Genomic DNA, 12,064 nt, shown 5'->3' on the forward strand with positions numbered 1-12,064 from the left:
TCCTCTCTTCCCATTGATGGCTGACTAGGCCATCTTCTGCTACATATGCAGCTAGAGACACAAACTCTGGGGGTACTGGTTAGTTACCTGGGGATACATCCCACAATCAGCCACCAAACCGAGACACTATTACATATGTCAGCAAGGTTTTGATGAAAGGACCCTGATATAGCTGTCTCCTGTGAGTCTATGCCAGTGCCTGGAAAATACAGAAGTGGATGCTCACAGTCATCTATAGGAAGGAACACAGGGCCCCCAGTGGAGGAGCTAGAGAAAGTACCCAAGGAGCTGAAGTTGTCTACAACCCTATAGGTGGAACAACAACATGAACTAACCAGGTTAGTCTATCTTAATTAACCTAATTCCTATAACCTATTACAGATTAGTCTAATATCTTTGCTTCAAGGTGATTCTTTATCATATTAAAATTTCAGGTAATATAAACATTCCCATATATAATATCTAATTTATAACACTCTACAACTACTATAAGTAAATTTGAAATAGCTTTTCTGGAAGAAAGATGCTAAGAACTTCACTTCTCGTTTTTATAAAGTAATTCTTTCCTTCAGTCAGTAGTCCTGATTACTTAGCATCATTCTCTGCTCCCTGAAAAACTGTACACCAGCTCCCTCTATTTTACACCTCATAGACTCATTGATATTGATTTAGAAACCGTAAAATGCCATGGCCATTGTTCAGTCATGTTTGTCTGCAGTTAGAATGAGAGAAAAGTATTCTCCTCTGAAACCTGTGATCTCAATTTTCTTATTGTCTTGGTAGATTATGATATCACACTTGTCTCTTGACACTTGTTGAAACATCTCAACCAAAAATAATTGGTCTGTTCTACATACACCAGTAATAATGTTACTTACTAGTTCACATTTAAAAGGAAGCAAACATATATCCAGATCTAAAGCATTTTAATGTCTGTACTAATATTCTTTTCTATGGTTGGCAAAATAAATATTTGTATGAATGGTAAAAAAGAAAGTTATTGTCAAATGACAGAGGACCTTAATCCAGTAAAGATTTTACATTGTTTTTAATTCCCAAATTCCAGAATTATTTATAATAAAACAGACAAGAAATTTCTTATACATAGTACCTTAGTTACATTTCTAATTCTGTGAAGAGACATTATGATCCAGCAACTTTTAGAAAAAAAGTGTTTACTGGAATTTACAGTTTAGAAGCAGGATCCATGATCATCATATTGGAGGAGATGACACCAGCCACATAGGCATGGTATTACAGAAGTAGCTAGTAATTTACATCTTATCTGCAAGTAGGAGGGAGAAAGAGAGAGAGACAGAGACAGAGAGACAGGAGGCAGATAATAACAGAGAGAGACACAGAAAGAGACAAAGAGTGGACCAGAGACAGAGAGACAGACAGAGACAGGTAGAGACAGAGAAAAACACAGAAGACACCCTAACTTGCAGAGAGAGAGAGAGAGAGAGAGAGAGAGAGAGAGAGAGAGAGAGAGAGAGAGAGAGAGAAGCTAACAGAGCATGATGTGGCTTTTTTGAAACTTCAAAGCTCACTGCCAGTGACATACATCCTCCAACAAAGCCACAACCCTTTCCAAAGGGTCCCACTAACTGGGTCCATTTTTCAAATGTATGAATCTATGGGGCCATTATTATTCACACCACCATAGATAGGAACCCCACTTCATACCTTGATATTTTTGTTTTGTTTACAGCTGATTGAAACAAAAATTGACAATGACCTCAAAGCCTAGTCTTCAGAAGCAGGTGTTTTGAATTTGATATGTTGTTTTCCAAAAGATCTGTTAAGCATTGATATTTTTATTAAGGATAAGGTCTGAAAAATAATAGATGACAATATGTAATATTGAAAAATAATTTAGTAAAACTGTGCATGGGAAAATGAAAGATATATAGAAAAACTAGTGAACAGAATCTATGAGACACAGAAGAAAAGAAGCAGAGTCTTAATAGTAGAAAAAAAGGAGCATAATATAATTTAGAATTGTAAGGGAAATGGTCATAAATGAAATAAATGAGAAAATATGCTCTAAAATTTAAATACAAAGAAACAGACAACTGAAGTTGATATGCTTGTAGGCTCCCAATGTATCAGTGTAAAACATCATCTGATAATTAAAGCTGCTATTGACATCTTGGACCCATTAGCTTCTCCATGAGTCTGAAATGGGTATCTTTGAGATCATTTCTTCCTTTTCCTATTGAGACAAATATAATTGATGTGTGAGGCTAAATTCATACTGAAAACCGTTTATTTTGTCATATGGCAAAGGGTGGAAAGTCAGATCCTAAATTTTCCAGTCTGACCGAACCCAGTAGTAACTGTGAAGCTCTGTTCTGGTGATGGCTGCAAAGGCTTCTGGAAAAGCCTTTTATACTTCAGATGAAAATGGAAAAATTCATCTGGAGACCTTTCCCACCTTCTTTATTCTTTTCAGGCATGATTTTTGGCGAGGTAACAGCCACAGCTACCCCGAGCTCATAGAACCTTAAGTTAATATGCCTATGAAAGTAAAGCTGAAAAGCAGATAGAACCACAACCTAATGTTATCTCTCTCTCTCTCTCTCTCTCTCTCTCTCTCTCTCTCTCTGTATATATATATATATATAGTTTTTTTTTTTCCTTCAGGAGACAGGGTTTCTCTGTATAGCCCTGGCTGGCCTGGAACTCACTTTGTAGACCAGGATGGCTTCAAACTCAGAAATCTGCCTGCCTCTGCCTCATAAGTGTTGTGATTAAAGGCATGTACCACCATGCCCAGCTCTATATTGTACTTTTATATATATATTTTTTACTTTTATATATATTTTATATAGCATTGGATCATCAGATATTCATGTTCTGTAGTACCAGGAAGCATTTGTGAACTCTGAAAGACCAATCAGGAAAGGATCCGATACAATTGCACAAGAGTCTTCATATATATATATACATGACTTGTATATATTATATATATATATATTTATATATAAAATTTTTATAGTTTATAATGACTTTTATATGTTTTATAATGAGGTGATATATCTCATCATATAAATATATGTATATATATGTCAGAGAGAGTGATAGACATAGATATACATTTAAAACGGACATATATCAACATTGCATTTGAATAGTTATTTTCAGAAAAATGAAAGCTCAGACAGTATGTTATCTGAAGATAATGCTAAATAAATGTGGGCACAAAAGTTACTTATCTCTTAAACAAATGTTACTAAATGACTCATTGTAACTTAAAGTAACAATAATAAACATGTCACATAGGACTTATGGTATAGAAAGAAATAATTCAGTAGAATTATCCATAATCATAAAAGTTAACAATAAGGTAAATGGGATGATATGCCATTATTAATATAAATGGGAAATTTAAGTATCAGGAATGATACACAACATTAATTTTATATATTATTGTCAACTTGGGAATCATAATTAGTGGTACAATCTCCAATTATGTAATTAATCATGAAAAGTAAATATAGTCTATAGTCTTAAACAAATGAAATATAAAATTGAAGTAACTATTACTATAAATTTGTGAAATTTAAAAAATATGATTCTGTGTGTGTGTGTGTCAAGAGGGCTACACTTAAATCCATAAAGAGCTTTCATTTCTCACTCAGTAAAATGTCAATAGTTAAAACACATACACTACATACATAGATGTATGATGTTGAATTCTGCAACAAAATAAGATAGTGACTAGGCAATATTTTTTTTACCTTTCCTTTAACAGCCAAATGTATTTTGACATTTTTCAAAAAGGAAGTAAACATAGATGTATATCACTAACATTCACTTATATTCACAACTGCTTTATTTGAAATATATTTCAATTGTAGGAGCAATATGCAGACAAATATGTAAGCAGAAAGACTAATACATCAGCAGAAATTAGCTGCCTCACACATGAGTGACAATGTGCACCGATCTCAAATACAACAGGAATCAAACGAAGCCAAAGCCAAGTATCTGATACCATATGATCACTTTACATGACAATATAGGAAATGTAAATTAAAATTTTTTGTCAAAGATATTAACTTCCTAATTTTTTAAGATGAATATATGGGAGCAAATTAGTTGAAAGAACTCAAGAATAAATTTCTAAAGCGACAGAAATCTTCAATTTTTTGTGAAGACAGTGATGTATTTACCTTCTGTTTCCACCAAGGCAACACAGGACCAGAAATCATGTATTTTTCTCTCCTTTCATGGTGATAACATTGGATCATCAGAGATTCATGTTCTGTAGTACCAGGAAGCATTTGTGAACTCTGAAAGTTCAAACTTGGGCTTAAGTCATGCTGACCCACAGGAAGGTTTCGGTGGACAAAAGCCATAACACTCCTCAGGACAAGGTTTTATAGGAAATATCAAGAGAAGGGTGAGTGTTTCTACTCTGGCTAACCATGTAATTGGGGGTGGGGCTACTATGGTCTTCAACATATTTGGCTGGTGCTAGAAGCCAAACCATAAAATTAACTTCTGTTTTCCTCATGACTGGTGATTGTTAGGCAGGGAGGGCTTGTAATATGCAGGTGCAAATTTGTTGGGAGAATAACCTGGAGACACAGGTCTTGTGTGTGTGTGTGTGTGTGTGGAGGGGGGTAGCCTGGAAACTGGTGCCAGGCACTGGCCTGTTAGTTTACTTGAGTTCAAACTTGGGTTAGGTTCTATAAGATGGAGTGTAAACCCAAAAAATTTGGTCTCTAAGTTCTACTTGGAAAAGCAAGATAGGCCAGAAATTTAGTCAGGGGATACTTACAAAGAACAGAAAGACAGAAGATAGAGCACAGTAGTATAAAGAGTTAAGTGCAATAATAGAACTGAAATCATTAGATTTGATAGGAACTGGAAGGCAGGGTGTTAGCATTCTGTTTAAACTCCACCCCACAGTTACCTGGCAAAGGCAGGTAGGCCTGACCCACTATGAAAAGGGGTGCTCATCCCCTCCTCCTTCTCTTGTTCCTTTCTTGCTCTCTTGGGATCTTGCTCCCTTACTCATCCCTCTCCCTGTAGCCATGACTGGCCTCTACTTCTTTTCTCTCTCTCTACTTTTCTCTGACTCTACTACTCTCTTAATTCCCCTCCCCATACCATGAATAAACTCTATTCTATACTATACCTTCATATGACTGGTCGCTCAGTGGGAAGGGATGCCTTGTTATGGGCCCACTGTGACATCCCCTTCCCCCATACCTGACTACACCCCCATAGAACATATTCCTTCTCTACTTATCTTTTTATAAATATATCACAGGGTAAACAGGGAATATTGGGAGGAATAATTAACACTCATGGTCTTTTGAAAAAGCCACATGGAAATCTGCTACTATAAGAATTTCATAAAATATAACCTATACATGCAAAGATTTAATGGGAGAGGCCATATTAGAAGTAATTTTCCCTGCTACCAGATTAAATACCGAGTTGCAGGAATGGGTCACCTCTTGGTGAAATGTTAGTAAATAGGTTCATAAAGACATCCCCCTCCCTCAAATTAGAGAATATTCCAAATAGTGGCTACCCTCTGGAAATTGACAGTAGGAGCCTAATGCTAAAAACATCACATATTTGAATCATAGAACATGTAGACATTAATCTGGTACTCAACTTCAAGCTTCAACTCTAATGTCTTCAGTGCTATGTAGGCTGTTAGAGGAGAACTGTTAGCCTCAACCTCACCCAGATGTGAACTCTTAAAGCCACAATGACTGGATTGACAAATTAGGCCCACTCTTTGAATGGTAACATACCTTTCTTTGGAGTACCCAAACAAATGTTTGAATTAATGGCCTGTTCCATGAGATCAAACCTAACCTTAGAAATATTAAGTACAACAAAACTTGTGGCTAGGTAATTCAAAGTTTCTAGTGGAGAATGAAGTACTATTATTTTGTTTAATAGGTATAGTATTAAAACCATTCCTAGTGACTTACTCCTGTACCCGTAGATCAGAGAGTCTCTCCGACCTCTAAAGAAAAGCCTCTATTTGTTGTAGTAGGTAGTAGTTAATATAGAGCCCCAAGCATTTCAGCAGGAAGAATAAAACAAGCTGTCTAGTACTCAGCTGTAAATCAGATGTTTATGTGTCATATTTAGGCCCAGCAAATTATCTAGAAGTGGGCCAGAAAGCTTAGAAAGGCCAAGGTTTTAGATAACATCAAGAAAACTGTTTTCCAAGCACATGGAAAATAAACATATGAATTCAAAATTATGTGACAGCATACATAAGTTATGCAAAAATTTCAGCTAGGAAAAACTACAGTGTACATGAGAAAAGTTGGTATGTAATTTCACCACTAGCTCAGAAGCTATTAGTACTTGGTTGCTATTGAGGAGGAAAAGCCTATATTTTGATATTATGACTGCTGGTAGACTCACCACACAACAGAACAGGGTCCAATTCCAAGATAAGTTAAGTATCAAAAACTGGAGAAAGAAGAAAAACAAGAAATCATCTCAGAGTTGGGTAGGAAGGAAAAGGAGGGTTGAGAGGGTGGTAAATGGGGGAGTTGATGGGCAGTCATAGGTCCCAATATATTATGTAAAGTTTTCAAGGAATTAATAAAATATCTTTTAAAGCCTATGCAGGTACCATAACATCAAACAGTTAGAATGTATGTGCATTGTGTAATGAATCATACATTTAAAAAGTGGGAGTTAATTAGGCAATGAAGGTAGTCTTGATGAATGAGGTTCCTGCTTTTACACAAAGGTGCACAGAAGTCTCTGCCTCTGTCTATGTTCCTGTCTCTGTCTCTGTCTCTATCTATGTTCCTGTCTCTGTTTGTCTTTGTCTCTATCTGTCTCTGTCAGTCTCTGCCTCAATCTCTCTTCCTCTCCCACTCCTTCCCTTCCTGTGCTTTAGAGTTTTTTCTCTAGCCTCTTCCTTTATGCACTCTATAGTCTCCATTTTCTTCTTTATTCTCTTGCCTCTCTACCTTCTCACCTTCTTTTTTTGTTTCCTCCTATTCCCATTCTTCACCATCTTTGCCTCCTCTGACATCCACTTCCTCTCCTCTCTCTCTTCTTTCCTTTTATATATTGGCCCCCACTTTTTTCCTTAATTTCAATGTTTCTCTTTCTCTATCTTTTCTTCCTTTATCACCTGAGGAATCAGTAAGGCAATATTTATGATCAGAAATATGGCTTTCAATAGATACTTTTTTGCTTCAGAACCCTTGTCTTTTGATAGAATACATTCCTACTTAGAAGAAAAAATCTGTTTGCTTGCTAAATCACCTACTCAACAGTATTCCATTACAGCAGCCAGAATCTAGCACTTCAAAAACAAAGTACCAGAGAATCAAATGGGCAGCGAACATCAACTCTGAAATACATTGTCTCTGATCTATGCAGCTTGGATAGTGAATTTCTTCCCATAAATAGTTAATAAGGTATGTTAAAAATATGAAATATATATATATATATATATATATATATATATTTGAAGTAGTTACATAATATACTTTTAACTTGTCATGCTTTCATTGACAGACCTGTGAAGCTTGGTCCACTCATACTATTTGTGGGAAGCCATTTGGAAATACTGTGACATTTAGGACAAATGGGTATATAAAAAATCTCTTATTTGGTGTAGTTTCAGAGACCACTTTGTAGCATTGGTGAACTATCAAGATCATTTCAAAATTAAATTTATATTTTATTGAACAATTATGTAGCTATTTTTATTTTTGCCTAGAAAGATAGATTACATATACCAGTTAATCTTAGAATTATCTTTAAAAGCATATATTTCTTATAAAAATTTAATTTCTCTTTAATTATTTTTGAATCCATCAAATGTAAATAGTTTCAATAAAATTGCAAGTGCTACAAAACCCAAAAACCCAACCAACTACCAGATGGAACTTTTCTAAAAGGTGAAACAGAAGTATTTGGACAAATTTGCCAAGCATTAAAGTTAACTATGCTGAGAAGGCAGAAGTAGCCAACCTTGAGGAGATTAACATTCTCATAGAGAGAGAAAGTGTCCCATACATGGGAAAGATTAAGGATGAAATGCCACAGAATTTCACTTGTGACACCAATTCTCTATTGTTTATATCTTACGGCAGCTGATGATGTATACCACTTCTTTGGCTAAAACAAAGTGACTGATATAAATGGACTGTCCTAATAGACCTTAAAAGCAAGGGAGTCTGAAGCCTTTTCATATTTCCTGGAGAAGGTTACATTTCCTCCTATGCTTGAACACATTTTTTGACTAACTTCAAGATGCAATGTATTCACATATATTCTGTAAGCACTGAGTTGCTATTAGAAGGTATTCAGCTTTATTCTGTCACCTCACATACGATAAATCTCTGCCTTGAATGAAACTGGAATCAGATGTGCTAAAAACGAAATTCTTGCTACCAGAGAGATAGCCATGCTTGTTGTAACCCGGGTCAGCAGTGAGTTGTATATTGATATGAGCAAGTTACTGAAACTTTTGCTCATTTCCCTTCTTGTTAAAGGAGAATATCAATGAAACCCACACCACAGGGCCACAGAGCTCTTAAGAAAGGAGGAAGAAGCACTAGGAAGAGTGTGTTTCTTTTGAAGTATTACTTGCTAAGTACCAGCTCTCACAAGAGAACTATTTCCATGCTAGGCCACAACTCTAATATGCATAAAGTACACGATAGTGGCAATGCTAAGTTTTTCTCATGCCTTTATTGTGATCCATTATTTCAACCCACAATATTTGATCTCCCTTAATTATCTTTACATTTTCCAAAAATGGGGTCGAATGATTTAGTGAATAATAGAGAAAAATTAATATTCATGAGTCTTCAAAACTATGTTTTAATATAACACAGGTATCTACTCTCTTTTGTTGAAAAATCCTAAGCCTCAACTAAATTTTCTTAAGGTAGAGTATTAAATTAGATATTGCTTTTTTTAGATATCAGCTCTAATGACAAGAGTAAACTGTTAAACCAATTCATTTAGGTAAATGTATAAAATATAGATTTATTTCAAAATATCATATTTAGTTATAAAACACAACTCAAGATAGCCTCTACTGTTATTTTAAATTTTCAAAATAGTTTTAAAATTAATTTCATGTGTGTGTGCACATGTGTGCATTCATTTGTGTGTGTGCATGTGTGTGTGTGTGTGTGTGTGTGTGCCTGCATGCTTGCGCATGTTTGTGTAGAGTAGTGTTCATATGAGTATAGAGTATTCTAGCAGCCAGAAGAAGATAATACATCCCCTGAAGCTTTGGTTAAACATGGTAACAGGAACAGAACCCAGGTCCTCTACCTACCAGCAAGTAGCCTTAGCTATTGAGCCATTTTTCTAGCCCCTTTATTTAACATCAAAGTTTTTAAAATATTTTATTCATTCTATGTTTTTGTATTTGTGGGTGTCTATGTATCTGAAAATAGTGTGTGTCATGGAACACACATATAGGTTTTAGGACAAGTAGAGGAATAGGGTCTCTCTTTCTACTATGTGGGATCCCAGGAACAAAATCTCTTTGCTCTGCTTGGCAGGAAGTACCTTTGCCAATTGAGCCATTTTGCTGGCCTGGATTAGCATTTCCATTGTATAAAGAGATTAAAATTAATTCTGACTTTCCACTGAATTATTGTTAAAGAATGGTAGTAGGCAGCTCACAGTTCTTATGGAGTACCTACTACCATCACTCTGTTCAAGTGGGCATCTAATAAACTGACTCCTAGTAACTCATCATCAAAGAAGAGTTTTCTTAGTGTTTTATAGATAGGGAACAACACGCAGATATTTCTAGATATCCTTCTTATTTCTGCCTACTGCATAAATACATTTTTGTACAAAGTCCTTTCATACACTTCCATAAAGGTCTTTTCCCAAGGAAACAGATGATACAAATTTAAACACATTCTTGTTTAGTCTGTACTTAACATTTTTACAATTCATGGAGAACAATTGAGTTTGAAGCTGTGATAAGTCTTTGTGGTGCTATGTGCTTTTTTCCTCTGGGCTAACTTTACCTTCCACCCTCCACTGCATAGAAGGGATCTGAGGAGGCCATTGTTTCTTGTGGGTTCACATTTGTTTAATGAGCCTGTTGTTACAATTATTGCATTTTATCTTTTCTAAGTAATTAACTGAGATCCACCTCTGCTGAGCTTTTTTTTTTTTCATTGTTTATCTTCTAATCATCTCACATCCAAATGAGGGTTTTAGCATGGTTGTTTGAGGTTTTCTTTCTTTTGTCTTTTGAGTAGTCTTCCTTTTATGGCACTCTGCTGCTGAATCCCTATCTTCAATCAGTTTCATAGATAGCTAAGAAGTGTAACTCATAGATCATTTTTTATTTACTGGAAACTGTTCGTTAAAGAAGTCATAACCAAGCTGCTTTAAGGTTTTCAGATTATTTTTGAATTCAGGTTATTTAAAGAATACTTCACTAATCCCCCTATAAACCTCTTAATATCTTATTTTATATAAGTATACATGCTGCAAATATATAAGTTCATATTTTATATACACAGAGTCATAAATCACAGGTTGCCTATTTATAACTGAAATTAGTCATCTTTTTTAGTTTAAATTATAAAAGTTGTATTGGTAGGCCCAACAACATTCTTCTGTGATATTTCATTGTTTGACACTCTTATGAGAATGCCTGAACAAATGGAAGTAAAGAATGTGGAATCTGACTAGCAACATGGCATGCCAAGTTGCTAACAAATTTTCTTAAATTCATTTTTTCTTATTGTTCATAATAGGATAGAATTATACTTTGACTTCTTACTGGTACACATTATAGTTGGAGAACAAATTTGTGTATGTTTATTGCAAAAATATAATCTCATTTTCTGAGCAACGTTCATTAATTTTATTTGGGTATATGCATACTTTAATCAAGATCAATTAGTTCCACCTACCAATGGAGACAAATGTCTGGCCATCGAAGTGTAATTTTTACAAAATGTATTTTGTGTGACTGTACAGCTTAAGCTTCGTTGATAAGTTTTTACTGATAATTACTTATGAATTTCTATGTTATTCTCATGGAAGTTCCCTTAGATAAAATATCATTTGGTCAGGCATGTCTTAAGTTTCCTGAACAAGATGACCTTATTGGTGTGCATTCTATAAACTATGCCTGATTAAGTGAGAGCAGTGTTTGTGTGGTTTGTGGGCTGACTCCTGAATCCCAACTTTTCTATTCAGTAGCACTTAGGACAATAATCCAAAATCAGAAATGGTGACACCTTGCCATATATTATGTGACAAGAGGGATAGTAAATTCATTTGTGTTAAAATCCTGGGTTTTCAGAGCTGGAGAGATGGCTCAGAGTTTAAGAGCACTGGCTGTTCTTCAAGAGATCCTGAGCTCAATTTCTAGCAACTATATGGTGACTGATAACAATCTAGAAAGTTAACCTTGAGATCTGGTGCCCTTTTCTGGCCTGCAGGCAAATATGCAAACAGAATGCTGTTGTAAGACTCCAGGGAGCCTTAGCTTTCTGGAGATCCTGTGAGTGAAACACATGGAGCTGGGATTGATGCAAAAAGGAAGAGGAATTAATTGTTCCAGTGCACCAGGTTCTTCCCAGACCCAAAGAGAGGCAGCAGCCCCCATCACCCAACTGGTGAGTTTTTATATGGTTTTCAGGGGTAGAATAGAGAATCAGCAACTAGGTACAATATGATTGGCAGAGCAGTGCACCATTTAAAGTGGTTTTAGGGAATGAGTTGACAAGGATATCCCTTGTCTGAAGGTGAGCAACAGACTGTCCTTCAGAATATGTCCCCATCCATAGGTCAGTTCCCACCCTGTGGTCTGAGAAATGTTAATTAGCCTCTCCCTTCGGGAGGGGCAAGTGTTTCAGGACCTTACCAATGTTGCTAAGCTGATCTTTTCACTGTAAATTTAATAAATTAATAAATCAGGGTTTCCTAGATGATTTTGGGTCCCTGTTGGTCATGTGCAACAGCTTGAAGAGCCCAGTTGTGATGTTCCTTGGAATTCCCATGATGAGGAACTCAGAAATGCATAGAAACAACCGAAAAATTTCCCAGAGAGCTCCAT

General features: G+C 35.7%; 1 long non-coding RNA gene across 1 annotated transcript; it reads left to right on the top strand.

The window, feature by feature from the left end:
• The first annotated feature begins 65 nt into the window (after positions 1 to 65).
• LOC147004944 (uncharacterized) lies at positions 66 to 11,618 on the top strand. Its single transcript, XR_015046818.1, has 4 exons — positions 66 to 338; positions 4,196 to 4,408; positions 7,294 to 7,424; positions 11,448 to 11,618. It is a non-coding gene; the product is annotated as an uncharacterized LOC147004944 (long non-coding RNA).
• The last annotated feature ends 446 nt before the right edge of the window (positions 11,619 to 12,064 follow it).

The sequence above is a fragment of the Mus caroli genome, unplaced genomic scaffold (genome assembly GCF_978045245.1).
Source record: "Mus caroli unplaced genomic scaffold, Mus_caroli_1 scaffold_4, whole genome shotgun sequence".
NCBI classification, from domain to species: Eukaryota; Metazoa; Chordata; class Mammalia; order Rodentia; family Muridae; genus Mus; species Mus caroli.